The sequence below is a fragment of the Canis aureus genome, chromosome 26 (assembly GCF_053574225.1).
Source record: "Canis aureus isolate CA01 chromosome 26, VMU_Caureus_v.1.0, whole genome shotgun sequence".
NCBI classification, from domain to species: Eukaryota; Metazoa; Chordata; class Mammalia; order Carnivora; family Canidae; genus Canis; species Canis aureus.
Window position 1 is genome coordinate 42,801,572 of NC_135636.1, and position 17,346 is coordinate 42,818,917.

The window sequence follows — 17,346 nt, forward strand, 5'->3', positions numbered from 1 at the left end:
ACTCCAGACTCTGATCTACTTCTGCACGTGTGCAGCTCAACACCGCTGGAGAAAACACCAATGTGCTGCTTGCTGCTGTTCAGGCAAGTGGGGTCCGGCCGCCCACGGGGGAAGGTCTGCTTGAGAAGTGAGCAGAAGAGCAAAGTAGACACCTGAGATCATCTTCTCAAGCACTTTGCCCATTGCGCTAACTCAAACCTCAAGACAGACTCTCACTGGGCATTTAACTGTGGGAAGCAGGGATGGGATGCCCTGACTGGCCAGGTCTGGTTACCTATGCTGCCCTGGAACTGGGCTAGGAGGGGGGGAAGCTCCACCTAATGCCATGGACTGCAAGGTGGCTCTGGCTAATGCAGGGTTTATTATTATTCAGGAATGGGGAGGTCAGCAGATCAGGAGACGACTGCTGTTGATAAGATGGTTTTACACCCAGAGCTCCCAAGCGGAGGGGTCATGCCATGGGGGAGGGGGAGCCACATGGGGAAGCACTGGCATTGGGCAAGGTGCGGGGGTGGGGGGAACGTGAACAAGTGCCTTTCTTGTGGTTTCTGTGAGAAGGAACAGGGAGACAGGGTAAGCAGCCTCAGGATTGGCTAATTTGAGTCATTTCCCTGGGCTCTGGGGGCAGGGGGACTGTCCCTAGCTGCTTGGTACCTGGTGCTGGGGTTTAGGGCAGGTCATAGCCACCTGGAAGATAAGAGGAGATGGAGGAGAAGGTTGGGGATGCGGCTCAGGATTGGTTGATCTGCATATGAAAAGTGCGCTCCGGGGCAGAGAAGCTTTCTAGGAACTGGCTAACTTAGGGCAGCCCCTCCATGGGCAGCAAGGCATAAAAAATACATAATGAAAAGACATAACTAATACAGCTCTCCAAATAAAAATCCAGTTTCCGTGGGCAGAAGTAGAGACAGGTGCTGGGCAGGCAGAAACAAAAGATGCACGTTACAGAAATGCAGTTCTAGCCGCTTCTGACCCCAAATTAGAGCCTGGCTCTCCTCGTTTCTCTACCCTCGCGCCCCAGGAAGGGCCATCTCTCCCTGTCGATGGGGCTCGCTGCACCCAGGGCCCCCTGGTTAGCCCTCCTTGGGTCTGACGGAGGGTCCGGGTCTTCCCCAGGCTTCTCCGCCCCAGGTCACGGGTCCCTGGGTGCACCTGCCACTGCGCTCCATTCGGGACCACTGTCAGTTTAAAAGCTGACAGTGGCTGCAGTTCTCACCTCCCCTGGCACCAGCCCCTCCTGCTTTATTCACAGCCATCCAGAAACTGTGCCTGCTGTCGCCGGGAGCGAGGGGGTGATCTGAGCCATTTAAGATGTTTGTCTTCAGGCGTTGAGGGGAGTGGGAGTCACCTGAGAGACGTGGGCGTTGGGCGAAGTGAGAGACACGCGGCGGGGCAGCTGCCACTCTGACGGGTGCTGCTGGGAGGAGACTGGCAGGTTTTGAGACACGTCGCATGTTAAGGGGTCTTGCCCCCTTTTGTTCCTGCCTCGTTCCTTACTGAGATCCTTCCCCAGGGAGCCTGGCGTTCATCAGAAGCTGCAGATCCGAAGCCCCGTCCTTGGCGGTGTTGTGGTTGTCACATCAGGATGGGGGCCTGGATTCCGCGTGGGGAGAGGGCTTGGTGCCACCCAACTCCCGCAGGAGGCCTTTGTGCTCAGCCTTCATCCTCCCCCGGGCTTTAGCCGCCCCTTTTGTTCCTCATCGGATGCCAGCAGGAGCATCCGCACACCCACGTTCAACGGTTTTCTCTGCCCTTAGCACAAAGTGCCTGAGCTGAGCAGCCGCCCTGGCGCTGGCCTGATGGTGGGGTTTTTGTGAGGGGTTGGTTTGGGATCATCTTGAGCTTTCTGGACCCAAAGAAGCTTGGTTTGCTAACTGATCTCCCCAACCGGCCCCTCCTCCAGCAGTCTCAGCTTTGAAAGAGCCACCACCATCCTCCCAGGCTCTGAGGCCACAGACCTGGGACTCACCCTCATCCCCTGTCTTTCTCTTTTCCCCACATCCCACCTGTCATCAGACCCTGTTGGCTCTCCCTTCAAAATACAGCCAGAACCAGCCCGTTCCTCACTGCCTCTGTTAGTCCAGGCACTACCATCTCTAGGGCCCCTGGAATCCCTGTGTCACCTTGCCCACCTCAACTTCAGCAGCCAGAGGGAACCTGTAATGCCTAGGTGGTGTCCTGTCACACCTGTACTCTAAAGCAGGTCTAAGGAGGTCCTGGCTGGCTCCCATCTCACTCAGAGCAAAAACCAAATTGCCCAGAGGACTAGGACTGCCATCTGCTCTCCTCCCATCTCCTGCTCACTCAGCCCCAGTCACACCGCCTCACTGCTGTGCCTCGACACACCAGATGTGTGCCTCAGGGCCTTTGCACAGGCTGTTGCTGCCTTGCCCACATGTCACTTTTCAGGGAAGTCCTCCCTAATTAGCTAATTTAAATAATTTAAAATTAAAAACGCAATTTCAAATTGCATCTCCTTTTGGGCTTTCCTGCTTTGTTTTTCTCCATAGTGTCACCCTCTGCTGTACCATATGCTTCCCTTGTTTATTTGTTTACCATCTGTCTCTAGAGCGTCAGCTCTGCAAAGGTGGGGACTTGTGTCTGTTGTGTTTCCTGCTGTATCCCAGTGCCTAGAACACAGTAGGTGCTCAATAAATATTTGTCAAATGATTGATCAAATCACCCGGGCAACCACCTTACGGTCTGAATAAGGGCTTGGAATAGCCAATGACTCCTTTTTTTTTTTTTTTTTTTTTAAATCTGCTTGATGTGTCTGAGTTTTGAGTATGCACAAGGGTTCCCCTTCTGTCCATGGCCCCAGAGGCAGTTCACTTGCCAGTTTGGTGCCCGAGGGAATGAGTAATCTATTGCTCTTGCCTGTGAGTGAAAAGTTCCATTGATACTGTGTCTACACATTCTTTGAAAATGTCAGTGGGGATGAATCATGGGGCTGAGGACTGTACCATGGAGTTGGCCAGTGAGCTGGCTCGATGACTAAATCTCCCCCACGTGATGTCACCAGACTCACAGTCCCACTCCCCACCGAAAGGGAAAAAAAGCAACTTCAGCTGGAGATGCCTGACCCAACTCTGGTGCGGCCATGCCAGACCTGGGCAATGTGGCTTAAGTCAAAGGCATGAACTTCTGGGATACTGCTAACTACCTGGGAGGTCACTCCACTTCTCTAAGTTTCCTTGTGTGTAACATTCATTCAGGAAACTGATATTTACTGAACATGAAGTAGGAGCTGGGGATGGCGAGTGAGCCAGCCAGGTGGGCACCTGTTTCCTCAGAGGTCACAGCTGGTGAGACAAATAGGTGACAAACAGGGAAGGAAAGAAAGTAACTGCCCTATTGAGAATGTCAGGGACGGACTAGAACGGGACAGAGTCATAGAGAGCTGAGGGAGTGATCTGGGTTGGGGGCCGGAGTTAGTGGGGCCTTTAGGAGGGAATGGCAGCAAGGAGAGACCTGTAGGCAGGGACAGAGCATGTGAAAATCTGGATGGAGGAATCAGCACGAGAAAAACTAGCTCTAAGATGGGAAGAAGCTCCCTACCCTGGAGGGCAGAGGCCAGTGTGCTGCCTTGGGGAGAGAGAAGAGGGAGTGGGATGAGGTCAGGGTCAGAGGATGTAGGGACTGGAGAGCCCAGTGGGGAATTCATGTATTAAGGACCTACCAAGGAAATGTCATGATGTATAAAGAGCAAAAGGGCAGCAAAGGTGAGTTCATCCTGATGGGTCTTAGCTGGAGGGGCCCAGACCCCTGCTGGAGTGGGGAGGACCACCTGGTAGGCCTTCCCTTGGGCTTCCTCAAGCCTGCAGACCTTCCCTGGAGAAAACCATTGTCCAGGGCAGGCCAGACTGGGAAACCAGAGAGGGATCCTGGGTAAGTGCAGGGCGATTGGCTGAGTCTCAGTCACCTTCCAGCCTGGGCCACTTTGAGCCCTTAATTACCGTTGGACGACAGCGGCGTGGAAGGTGGGTTCACGATAAGCTGCATCAACGCTGCAAGGGCCCCATTTCTTGGGGCTGGCCATCCAGAACACCACACGTTCTGCCTTTCTGATTTTCTGCTGCTGAACCAGAGGCTCAGCCAGATAGCTGCCGCTTTGGCACCAGGAGGGGGCGCTAGGTCACTTTAAAAAGTGTCACGATGGATCCTAAAAAAATGTAACGTTCTTTAAATCAACTTTTATTTATTTTTTATTTTTTTAAAATCAACTTTTAAAAATTAAAAACAGACTCTAGTCTCAATTTGAGAAATAACATCCATGAAATCATTGATTTTCTGTCCCAGCCAATCTTTTCGCTAATACATGTGAAAATAAATACATCCTAACCACCACAATCTTTATAGAGCACGTCCTGTGAGCCAGGCATTGTTCTAACAGCTTTATAAATACGGCCCTATTTAATCCACACGACAACCTTATGAGGTGAGTCCTATTATTACCCTCACTTTACAGGTGGAGAAGTGGAGGCAGAGGTTGCCAGACTCGCCCTGGGTCCCACGGTGGCAACTGGTACTGGCACCTTTATGATGCACCTCCAGTAGGCAAAACCATAGAAACAGAGGGTCGGATGGTGGTTTGCCAGGGGCTGTGGCGGAGGCGAACTGGGGGCCTGTTCAATGGATTCAGAGTTTCAGTTTTGCAAGATGAAAAAGTTGTGGAGATCTGTTGCATAACAATGTGAATATACTGAACACTCCTGAACTGTACAGATAAAAGGGTTCAGATGGTAAATTTTTTTTGGCCTCCATTGAACATTTTTTAAGAAGTAGAATAAACTTTTTTCTTATCGGAGGTCCAGCCATTTAGATATTGTGCAATGCAAAATAAAGAATATATCTTTTCCAATGCAAAACCTTGACATGAAACGTTCAAGGACTATAGAAAGAAAGGTGTGGGGGATCCCTGGGTGGCTCAGCGGTTTGGCGCCTGCTTTTGGCCCAGGGCGCGATCCTGGAGTCCCGGGATCGAGTCCCAAGTCGGGCTCCCGGCATGGAGCCTGCTTCTCCCTCTGCCTGTGTCTCTGCCTCTCTCTCTCTCTATGTCTATCATAAATAAATAAATAAATCTTAAAAAAAAAAGAAAGGTGTGAGTGGCAGATTTCACAGCCTGGTGGTGTGATATCCATGCCCTCCTGGTGTCACTCCAAGGGCCCTTGTTTGGGAGAGGATTCTGAGCAGGGTGGACCAATGAATGTGATCTAGCATGCCCTAAAACAAACAAACAAACAAACAAACAAACAAACAAATGTGGTCTCTTCATCATGTGTGTATGTATTTACCTTTTCCCCCAACAAATGTAATAGGATTCTATTAAATGCTGTGGCTTCAAGGATTAAGCTTCAGATTTATTTATACTTTCCAAATTTAACTCTTTAAAAAGAGATGCCTTGCAGTGTTTAAAGAAAAGAAAAAACAGTACAAAAAGAGTAAAAAAAAAAAGTAAGTACCTGTTCCCCCAGCCCCCCCCCCACCTCGACCCCCTCATTCATGCCCTAGAGCAGCCACAGTTACCAGGCTTGTGTGTCTGCTTCCTGAGATGGCTCGTGTGTGTGCCCAAGTGAGCATAGGAAAGCCTCCTCTTAACTACACATGTGAGCACACTCTACACACCATTCTGCACCTTGCTTTTTTTCACTTAGCAAATGAACTTTTGAGATGGTTCCAGATCAGCACATGCACATAAACTGAATTCATTTTAACAGTTCCATTACTATTTCACTGTATCACACACCATAACCACAATAGCCAGTCTCTCCCTCTTTAAAAAAGATTTTATTTATTTGTTATTTGACAGAACGCGGGCGACAGCACAAGCAGAGGGAGCAGCAGGCAGAGGGAGAGGGAGAAGCAGGCTCCTCGCTGAGCAGGGAGCCAGATGCGGGGCTCCATCCCAGGACCCTGGGATTATGACCTGAGCTGAAGGCAGATGCTTAACTGACTGAGCCACCCAGACACTCCTAACCAATCTCTTTTGATGAAGGATCAAAGGATCATCCTTTCTTGGGCCATAGTTCCCTCTGGCAGTCCACTGAAACCTACAGACCTCAGGAAAAAACGAACAAACAAACAAACAACCAACATGTTTTTTTTTTTTTTTTGTGCATACAGAAAAATATACAAGAGTATAAGAAAACCGATTACAGTGTATAGAAATTCTCTTCATGGGCACGTTGAGTCTGGACCCTGCAATAAGGACCCCTGGCTAGTTCCCAGTTCCCAGCTGCAATGAACATCCTGTACACATACCTACTTATTTCTGTAGGACAGCTCTCTAGATATGCAATGGCTGGGGCAAAGATCTCAATTTTCTACCAGGAGAAAACACTGCCTTTACATTTAAAAAGGGGATATTATATAAATAATATTAGTCCTAAAGGGTATGTGTGGGGGGGGGCAAATTAGACTAAAATTAAAAAGAGACTCTAGTCTCAGTTTGAGACTGAGACTAATATATGTGAAAATGAATACATCCTAACCACCACAATCTTTAGAGAGCACGTCCTGTGAGCCAGGCATTGTTCTAACAGCTTTATAAATACGGCCTCATTTAATCCACACGACAGCCTTATGAGGTGAGTCCTAACATTACTCTCACTTTACAGATGGAGAAATTGAGGCCGAGGTTGCCGGACCTGCCCTGGGTCCCACGGCGGCAACTGGTACTGGCACCTTTATGACGTACCTCGAGTAGGAAGGGTGCTTACATTCTATTGGGGTCAACAGATTATGGGCAGGTAGAAAACAAATGACAAATAAGTTTAGCTATGAAGGAAATAATTCCTGGTGATGTGAAAAGAGGGATTGACTGGGTGGGCAGGTGAATGGTGGCTTCATACAAAAAGTCTGGGTAATCCTATAGAGTGGGTGATCTTGGAGTTTGAGGTCTGAGGACAGAAGTAGGCAGGCATGTGTATTCCTCTAGTGCTTACATTATCCAAGTTTTGGGATTGACGTCTCATCTGAGGTGGAAACCATAAAACCATCCTGAAGACAGTCTACCAAGTGCCTCCACGTGACAGAGAGCGCACGATAGAGACAGCCTGAAGGATTGCTCCCTGCAATCCTATGGAAGGGTCCAGAGGAGCATGGGGAACATAGAGGGGGTGTTTGGAGAGAACTTCTTCCAGAAGCATAGATATTTTAGGGTTCTTCCCTTCTTTATGGAGTTTTGCAAACCTGGATACTTTACAAGCAAGGTCAGTGGGGGAGAGCTCAGTCTGGACCTTGATGGTCCTGAAGGCTGTAGTCCCTAGAAAGGCCTGTAGGCGGGGCTGAAGGATCGGGAACAGTCAAAACGGCAGCATCCGGACAGTTGCAGGTCCGCTTGAGCCAATCACGCCCTGCATCCAGCGAAAAGTACTGCATAGGAATGGCAGCTTCTGCTCCATTAGTATGACTGAGTGTGCACGAGCTCCACAGGAGGCAAGTCAAAGGAGGCCTATGTAGCACCTGTTATGGGTCGAGGCACCTCCAGGTTATTTGCATGGAAGCATCTCCCTCTTCCTTCCCACTGCTGTATAAACCAGGGATCATGCAGGGAATGTAGATGAGTGGATAAGGCATGGGGTGTGAGAAACACATGCTCTTTTGTGATGTCTTCATTTCTCCATTTTGGGTAGGCATCACAAGCACTGAGAAAGATTTTCCTTTTATAAGAAACATGATAGGCTTCAGAGAAGCAACAGGCCCTCTGGCGGGAGGTCAGGCGTGACTGGTCTGCCTGTCTGAGCCAAAGGACAACACCTGCCCATCCAAAGGGGATGCCTGTTACTCAGCTGCACCTGAGAGCCTGCTTGGCAAGAATTCAGGCCTGGTGCTTCCAGAGGTTCAAATTTTGTGGAGAAGCCAGGAATCTAGATTATGTAAAAGCTCCAGGTTTTAAGATGTTAGCGACTCACAATACAGTGTGTAGCCCAAATTCATCGCTTCCAGGGGCTAAAGGCGTTCTCCATGCCACTAGTTTTCCACCTCTGGAAAGAGTTGCTATTGGTCTCTTGACTAGGGCAAGAAGGGAGCCCTGGCGAGTGTCACCGGGTGCTTGGGAGGAGACTTGGTGCCTGTCACCTCATGTTACTGTCTTGTCCGCTCTACGAAGTGGCCATTCTGAGTAGGCTGATAAGCTCAAGCCACTGCCTGGGGTTGCTTAGTTAATGAGAGGCAAAGCAGAGTTGGAAGCTGGACCATACTGTCTCCTTCAGAAGTTGGTGACCGGACATTGGGAAATCATCCACTTGAAATTCGTCTGCCTCACAGCAGCACTATTCAGAATAGCTGGGGGGTGAAAATGGCCCAGATGTCCATCAGCTGGTGAGTGGATAAACCAAATGAGGTCTCTCCCTCACAATGGAATGTTCCTCGGTCATAAAAAGGAATGAAGTTCTGACACATGTAGCAACATGGATGTGCCTTCAGAACATGATGTCAAGTGGAAGAAGCCAGACACAAAAGCCCCTGAATCGTGTGATTCCGTTTCTATGAAATGTCCTGGGTTGGCAAATCCATAGAGACAGAAAACAGATTCGTGGTTGCCAGGGGCCCGGAGGAGAGAGAATGGGGGGTGATGCTTCATGGGGATGGGGTTTCTGTCTGGGGTGATGAAAATGTTCTGGAACTACGTGGCGGTAATGATGGCTGCTCAACATTGTGAATGTGCTGATTGTCACTGATGGTAAACCTTACATTGTGTGTATTTTACTACAATAAAAAAAAGAGAGAGAGAGAGAGAGAAAGCCACTGGGGGTGGGGGAAATCAGACTGGGATTCCCTTCCCCTCTTGTGTTGAGACGGCCTTTGTGCATCACCCCAAGGCTTCCTGTGCACACTAGTCACCTGGAGAGCTCCTAAAACGCAGTTTCGGATGCAATTTGTCATTGGCGGGGCCTGAGAATCTGCATTTATACAGGCTCCCAGGCGAGGCTGATGCTGTAGGTCCCGTGACCACTTTGAGCACTTCTGGGTACATTAAGAATGAGCAAAATAGGCACAGAGTTCATAAGGAACGTGGCCAAATCCTACACCTCGTAAGTGGCTGAGCCAACACTTTAAACTCACTCAAGCCAACTAAACCTCAGCGGAGGCGGGGAGGCCACTAATTGATGCTAAGGGGTTAGCTAATAGTTAAGTGTTACTTTGTGTTGGGCCAAGGGTTCAGAGCTAGAATTCAGAGGGTGCTTGAACTTGGGGAATGAACCAAATGAACTTCTTTCCTTAATGAACTTGGGAAAAACAACCCCATCTTTATTTCACTAACCTCTAACTGAAATTAGCATCTTCTCCCACCGTGTACGCAGCAACGACCCTCCACAGCCTGAGCAGTGCCCTTGGCCCATGGTGGAGTTAAGGACCCGGGAAGGAATTCTAGACCTGCCGCCTCCAAAGGTGCTGCTTTGACATATTGATTATTTTGAGTGGAAGGCACTGGAAAAACAGCAGGTGCAAAAAAAAGGGCACTCTGACCTCCCTCCCTTTTTCTTTTTTGAAAGCAGAGGACAAATACCCACGTGAAAGATGTCTTCTCCCTGCAGCAGGAGGAGAGCAACATTCTTATCGCCAGAGACGGGGGCGCCTTGGCTGAGAAAAATCTGCACAAAGTTTGTTGAAATAACTGGTCTTCCTTTAGCCTTCCCGTATATTTTAGTCACTTTTCCATAATTTTTATGCTTTGTTCAACTCAGTGTAGTGCCAAGGCCTTGCCACTTTTTGGGTCTTCACTTCCTTATGAGGGCTCTGGTGTCACATAAAACTTATTAAATAATTTTTCAAAGATTTATTTGAGAGAGAGAGAGAGAGAGAGAGCGAGTGGGGGCGAGGGGCAGAGGAGAGGGAGTGAGAGGATCCTAAGCAGACTCCCCACCGAGTTTGGAACCCGACCTGGGGCTCGATCTCACTACCAAGATCATGACCTGAGCTGAGACCAAGAATCTGACACTTAACTGACTGAGCCACCCAGGTGCCCCTTAAGTAAGTTTTTGTGCTTTCTCTCTTGTTAATCTATCATTTGTTCCACAACCCAGCCGAGAACCCAGAAGGTAGAAGGCAAGAGATTTTTTTCCTCTCCTACATGGATCACTGATAAAATCTCAGATCTCTTCATAATTCTTTACACGTGCTGCAGATATTTTGAAACATTCTTTATGTTCCATGTTATCTCCAAATTATGCTTAATTTGAAACACTGCTCTATCTTGTTAATGGGTGAATAAAGAAGCTCCTGTATTATTGTTTTCTTTTTTTGCTTTTATATTTGAGTTCATTCTTCATTTAACTTTTAAAACACTACTATAGTTGAATATTAAAACAAAAACAATAGCAAGTAGTGAGCTATGGTTATGGTCCTTCACTCATTCACTACTGCATATAAAATGCCAGCAGTGTTTTTTTTTTTTTTTTTTGCCAGCAGTGTTATTCGTGCCCCATTAAAAGGTCTGACGCTGAACACCACCCCAGGATGATGTTCATCATCCTCCTATGCTTCCCCATTGTAATGGCACCATCTTTCCTGATTGGAATCAAAGTCCACCAGTTCCACCTGGTCCATTTCATCAGTCTCCTCTACTTCCTTCCCCTCAGGTAGGAGTTTTTCCAGCAAATAAAGTCTATCAGGAGAGAGAAAGCCATTCTCGGGGAAGTTTACCTTAAATCCGATGATTAGGCGACCCTTCTCATATGGTCTACAACAAATTGGCATGCCTCCATTTAGCACACACTTGATATCCCCATGCTTGACCATCTGACCTGGATGAGAGGTGATGACGATGGTTCGGTTGTCAAGAGTAGATACTGGCTTTTGAAAGCCACACAGGGCTTCAACCAGCTGTATATCCATACTCATGTACAGATCTTCTCCTCGTGGAATCAAAACAACATGGTCCTTCTGATCTAAAACAATGATAATATCTCCTGGTTCCAGTCCTTTTACATTTATCTTTAGGACTGATCTGCTCCCCACGGCCCTGGCACTCCATGCACACAGATTGAATTTGCTGAACCATTCCAGGTCCTATCTGATGAATTCTTGTTTGCATTCCAGTACCTCGGCAATTGGGACAGCATTCGACTGCTCCTTTCTTACCACCTCGGCCTTCACGTTTATCGCAAATCACATTCTTTGGCAGAGCTAGTTTTCTTGTTGCACCATTATATAAATCTTCTAAGGTTACTGAGAGCTGATGTACAACATTTTTACCTCTCCTTTCTCTCTGCATCCTGCCTCCTCCTCCAAAAAACATATCAAAGATGTCCATGGGGGAGCCAAAACCACACCAGCTCCACCTTTAATTGCCCGTTCTCCTTTGTCACGTAATTCCCTTTTCTTTGCATCAGAGAGCACTTCATAAGCTTGAGAAATCTGTTTAAACTTGTCTCCTTCATTTGGATTCTTATCAGGGTGGTACTTCGAGGCCAGTTTCCTATAAGCCTTTTTCAATTCCTCCAGGGTGGCATTGGGTTAGACCCCCAAAACATCATAGTAAGTGGTTTCTTTCACCATTTTCTACAGCCGGTGAGAGGGCGGAGGCCAGTGTGGGGGAGCGGGAAGGACTACGTTGCTGGACGCAGCTAGGGCAGCCGCTGCTCCTCTGCGTCTTACCGAGTGTTCTGGAAAGTTCCCAGCTCATGTATTATTGTACCACCAATTTGTTTGAAAAAAAGTATTTTGGGAACTGTATTTCATTACGATGGGTTTCTATTGCAATACTATGCATTTTATTTTCTGAATTGAAAAGCAATGTTCTGGGCAGCTCCGGTGGCTCGACGGTTTAGTGCTGCCTTCGGTCCAGGGCGTGATCCTGGAGTCCTGGGATCGAGCCCCACGACGGGCTCCCTGCGTGGAGCCTGCTCCTCCCTCTGCCTGTGTCTCTGCCTCTCCCCCTCTCTCTCTGTGTCTCTCATGAATAAATAGATAAAAAAATCTTAAAAAAAAAAAAAAAGCAATGTTCTGAGCAGGTGTCCTTGGCACAAAATGGTTAAGGGCCTGGGTTTTTAGTGCAACATATATGCCCTGCCTTACTTAACTTTCAAAACAGTTTATTTATTTATTTTGTTAGTTTGTTTTTTAAGTAGGCTTCATGCCCAACGTAGGGCTTGAACCCACGGCCCTGAGATTAAAAGTGGCAAGCTCTACCGATTAAGCCAGCCAGGTGCCCCCTTACGAGCTTTTACATATATAATTATATTTATATATCTTTTTCACAACAGCTTTTCGAAACCAGTGCTGTTGTTAGCACTTCTTTTTTGCAGAGGACGGAACTGAAGATCTGAAAAGTTACTTGGCCCAGGTCACCTACGTGGAAAGTCAGAGCCTGGATTTGAGTGACATGGAGCCTCTGCTCCCAACCATTATGCTCGTGCCTAGAAATGGTAACAGAAGTGTTGGTGTTAATGGCTGGGCCTATTTAGAAAGATTCTCCTAAAAGTCCCTGCAGCCTTCCCAGTTCAATGGAACACTGGCAGGTCCCTGTTATTGCTGCCAAAGACGGGCCCAGGCCCAGAGCAGGCATGGGAGGAATCTTGCACAGTCCCTGCCTTTTCTGGGCCACCCTTGGGCCCCTGCCTCTCATTGCTGGATCCCGTCAGGTGCCTGTGCCCTGTGGCGAGAGAGGCTGGGAAAGTGAGTCTAATGGTAGGGGTCTGGCTTTGCATCGTAAAGTTGGGGCTTCCACAGAACTGGAAGGAAGTTTGGAAGACAAAAACAAAACAAAACAAAAATAAGTTTACTACACACCCTAACATAAACCTGGCTGCTCGGTGGGTGCCAACTTCTGGCAGCGCATAGGCAGGAGGCTGTAGTTGGCGGATAATAGTAATTACAGCAATACTAATTGAATATTCACTGTGTGCCAAGCAGTATTCTAAGCACTTTTTGTGCAGTAACTTATTTTATCTTCACAGCAACCCTGTGAGATAGATATTATTGTTAGCATACCCATTTTACAGATGAGGAAACTAAGTCTGAGAAAAGTCAATGCCATTCACTGACTGTGCCCTGCTTCGGCTGCCACGTTGACAGCCTTTGAGTGGGTCGTGTACTTCACCAGCCCCGCCACCCTCTCTTATCTGACACGGCTCCCGATTTCCACATGCAAGTCTTTGGTCTGAGTCCTGTAGTTCCACATTTGAGTTTCCAACCCCTGCCCAGTTCCCTGAGACCTTTGGGGCAGGAATGGGGGCCGGGGGTGTCTTGCAGATTTATCTTAGTGGTTCCTGACCAGAACCTCTGGTATCAATAATTTTTAAAAAAGCCCCCAGAAGATTCTGGGGAGCATGGCTGAGACCCTCTGGATACCTTCAGAAACAATCTTGGCCCAGCGCAGCGGGATGAGTCCTCTTTACACGCCGTCCACTCGCTGGATGGGCAGGCCCCAGGTCGGTGCTGGGATGCAGCGGTGAAGGAGGGGAGAGACACAGCTGCTCACAGTGGGGCTGGGCAGGGAGGCAGGGCATGAGGAGAAGGCAGGCTGGAAGGGCCTCCCAGGTAGCGAGCTCGGCAAGGTGGCAGCGAGAGGACCTGAAAAGTTTGACATGAATTCTTAGTCATCGACTGCAGCCTGCCTGCGCCCGAGCCTCCTGTCCTCTTCATGCCCATGGCCTGGTTGCAGACCCCTCCTGGAGCTTCCAAGACAGGAAGGACAAGTAGAGAAGGAGGAGGATGGGGAGGGGAGCTGGGGCCTGGCCAGGATGACTCAAGATGGCCTGAGGCCTCTTAGACGTTAGCTTGAGGGCTGAGATGTTTCCTCTGTTTTTTGTTTTTGTTTTTGTTTTAAAGCATGTAGGGCCTAGAAGCTGGTAAACATGGCTGGGGTAGCAGCTGGGTGACCAACTGTTCGGTTTGCACAGGATGCCGAACCAGGAAAGCCCCAGGCAAACCAGAGACAGGTGGTCATTCTAGCGGAAGCTAAGCGTCCCTGCACCTTCATCCTGGGCTGCTCTGGTCCCGCCACTGTGGGTTGAGACAGGTGTTTCTCAAACCTCACCATGTACATCAGCTCCTGGACTCTGGTTGAAATGCAGACTGATTCTACATCTGGGATGGGGCCTGAGAATCTGCATTTTGAACAGGCTTCGCGAAGCGTGGGTGCCACTGGTCCACGCACCATTGCTTCAGTAGCAAGGGCTAAAAGTACACGTAGGCTCATTGCAAACCAACTAGGGGAGGGAGATAGAGGCTTTGCTCATCCAAACAACACACTGGTATTTCCACTGGGTCGCTCTGGCCTCAGATTTGCAGTGCAGCTCAGTTGCTGAACGTATTTCAGTTTAAAATCCATGCACACCACTCACACACAACGCCCCTCACAGGCACCATTGACTTGCTTTGCTTCCTAACTGGATGCAGCGGGGTTGCATTTGGCAACCTCTTCTCCTTTCTCCTCCTTGTAGCTCACCTAGTTTTCACCCCACAGGAGCCTGGGTCCATGTGCCAATGAGGCCAATCCCAGGGAAGATGAGAACACTTGCTGCGCTGCCTGCCGGAGAGTGATTGAAATAAAGATTTTCTTCCCCCTCTTCCCTCTCCTGAGCAAGTAGAGGCAGGTTTGTTGAAATTGCTGGAGGTGACAACAATGATATTTGAGTTCTAGAAATGTTGTTTCGAAGAGCAGGAGCCTGTTAGAGCCCCCCGCCCCACTCCCATCGCCTCTGCCCCCCTTGCACTATTGCTTACATAGGATGGCTCCGATGGCAGGGCAGCTGAGCATGGGGGAGCTGAGTGGGGCGTGACCTTGGTGACATTCTTACCCCACCTGTAATGTGGGGATAGCGACTGGGCCTTCTGAGCTGGGCATTCCTTGTTTGTTCCCCAGACCCATTCCCTGCCCCAGGGGGACTGACCATCAGAAACCGCATCACTCGGACATCCTGCCTTCTGGAGTCTGGTTGGGTTTGCAAAGAGAGGCACTGGCAGGAGGTGGGTGCTGGGGGGATTTATTTATTACCTGTTTCCTCCCTACTCTGGCCTGAAGCTGTGTGTTTCTCTCTGCTGGGCAGATGTCTCTCTAGCTCCAGGCCCGAGGATGTGTTCCAATTACCAGCATATTTTGCCTCTCAGCTCCAAATTCATCCTTCAGGACTAGCTGTTCTGTGATATGCCCAGGGTTGCTTAAGCATCTCTCCTGTGCAATGCGTGCAATGTCAGGCTCTATCAGTAGACAGCGCCAGAGGGCCACAGCTGGCTCTGCGGCTTTCATCCTTTGCACCCTCTCAGCCCCATCAGGTGGAGCCTGTCCCCAGGCCTGGCCCATCAGCAGGCCAGAGGCTCTGCTGGCCTCCCTGATTGACACAGAGTCAGGGTGAATCTCAGAGCTTCTGGCAGGAGCTACCCAAGAGGTGCCTTGCTCTTGCTTGTTGGACTTGAATCTGGGGAGATGAGAGGCAAGGCAGGTGCAGCCATGTTGTCATCACGCGGGAGAGTCTTGAGCTGCCAGGTGGAAGCAGAGAGTGAAGCCGACCGGGTGGAGACTCTAAGATGGAGAGAAAGTGACTCCTCCTGACATTGAGCTGCACCTGAGCCTGGCAGGAACTTGGACTTCTCAGTTATGTGAACCTATGAATGTTCTTTCTCTACACTTCTTCCTCCACCAGCAACCACCACCCCGCTCCCTGGCCCTGCCTGGCACTTAAGCCAGTTTGAGTTGGGTTCTCTGCTGTTTAGAAATATAATAATCCTCCCTGATATAATACCCATTTAATTCTTACACAATGGCTGTAGGAAAATACTATGACTAAATATCTCCCCCCTCTCCAAGCACTCGACTGCATGATGTCATGGGATCCTTTCCCCATCCCCATCCCAAACAGCCTTGGGGGAAGTTATTATTATTATTATTATCCCCTCCCAGATGAAGAAGAACAGTGCTCGGGTGTCTAGGTGGCTCAGTCGGTTAAGCATCTGACTCTGGCTTAGGTCATGATCTTGGGGTCCTGGGATGGAGTCCCGTGTTGGGGCTCAGCGGAGAGTCTGCTTCTCCCTCTGCCCCTCCCCGCTGCTTGTGTATGGGCTTTCTGTCTCTCTCTCAAATAACTAAATAAAATCTAAAAAAAAAAAAAAGAAAAAGAAAAAAGAAAACAATGCTCAGAGTAGCCAGGTAAGCAGCTCAAGGCCACCCAGCTAGTCAGTGGTAGAGGCAGGACAGAGCCCCAGGCTGCCTCCCAACAGAGGGAAGCTGGCTGTCCGCCTTCACAAGTGGCCTGAGCCGTGCATCGCAGCCGAGGGAGGACACCCTGGTCCCAGGGGGGAGGCAGGGGAGAAATCTGGATCCCTGAGTAATTGTGCAACAATGCAGCTCCCCCACGTTCATTACCTGACTGCTAATGAAAAGATCTCCGAATTGTGCTTCTGCCAAATCTGTTGGAACAAAGTGCGAACATGCATTTGTAATTAGCAGCCGCCACCATGCGGGCAAATGAGAAATGTGTGAAAGTCCCCTGAAATGTTATAAAAAAGCAGGCTACCGCATACCCTAGTTATCTAGTGTATGCTATTAATTTACCAGACACTTTTCATTGTTGCTAGTTGAGTTCTTGGCGAGTAATGAACAATAATAGCAATAGCTACTATTTATTGAACACTTACCATGGGCCAGATTCTGTTCTTGGGGCTTTATATGCTTTGTTTCATTCAATCCTCCCAACGCTCCAGGATGGTGCGTATTATTATTACTTATTCACAGAGGACAAATGAGAGGTGTAGTAACTCACCCGGGGACACACAGCAAGGCAGTAGCTCGTCAGGGAGTCGAACTGGAGATTCCTTGGCTCCAAAGCCCGAGATCCTCCTTTCTGTTCTGGTCCATGCACCACCGTTTGCTACTCCAGCTCGTCCCACTCATGTACTGGTATGGGGTGGTTTAATTAAGAAAATTGTGTGGATTGACTCTTCCGAAGGCAAGTGTGCCTAAGTGTGGCTAGAGAGCTAAATTCAGCTTTTTTTTTTTTTTAATTCAGCTTTAAAGATTTATTTATTTTTATTTGAGAGAAAGAGAACACAAGCGAGCACTGGGGAAAGGGCAGAGATAATCCTCAAGCCGACTCTCTGCTGAGCATGGAGCCTGATGTGGGGTTCGATCCAGGCCCCTGAGACCATGACCTGAGATGAAATCAAGATCCAGACTCTCAACTCACTGAGCCACCCAGGTGCCCCCTAAGTTGAACTTTAAGACGGTCTTCTTGTTAAGCTTGTTTTGGTAGATGCTAAAGTTCATAGGATCCTTCCTGAACTTCTGATTCAGACTCAGGTACATACCATGGGTTGAAAATGACAGAAACCCAATTTATTGAATCATATGAAAAAAAAAAAAAAAGTCCAGGAGAAGAGATAGCTTCAGGTACGGCTGGTTCC

General features: G+C 48.8%; 1 pseudogene; it reads right to left on the reverse strand.

The window, feature by feature from the left end:
* Positions 1-667: 667 nt before the first annotated feature.
* LOC144298748 (dnaJ homolog subfamily A member 1 pseudogene) lies at positions 668-11,518 on the reverse strand (annotated as a pseudogene).
* Between the last annotated feature and the right edge of the window lie 5,828 nt (positions 11,519-17,346).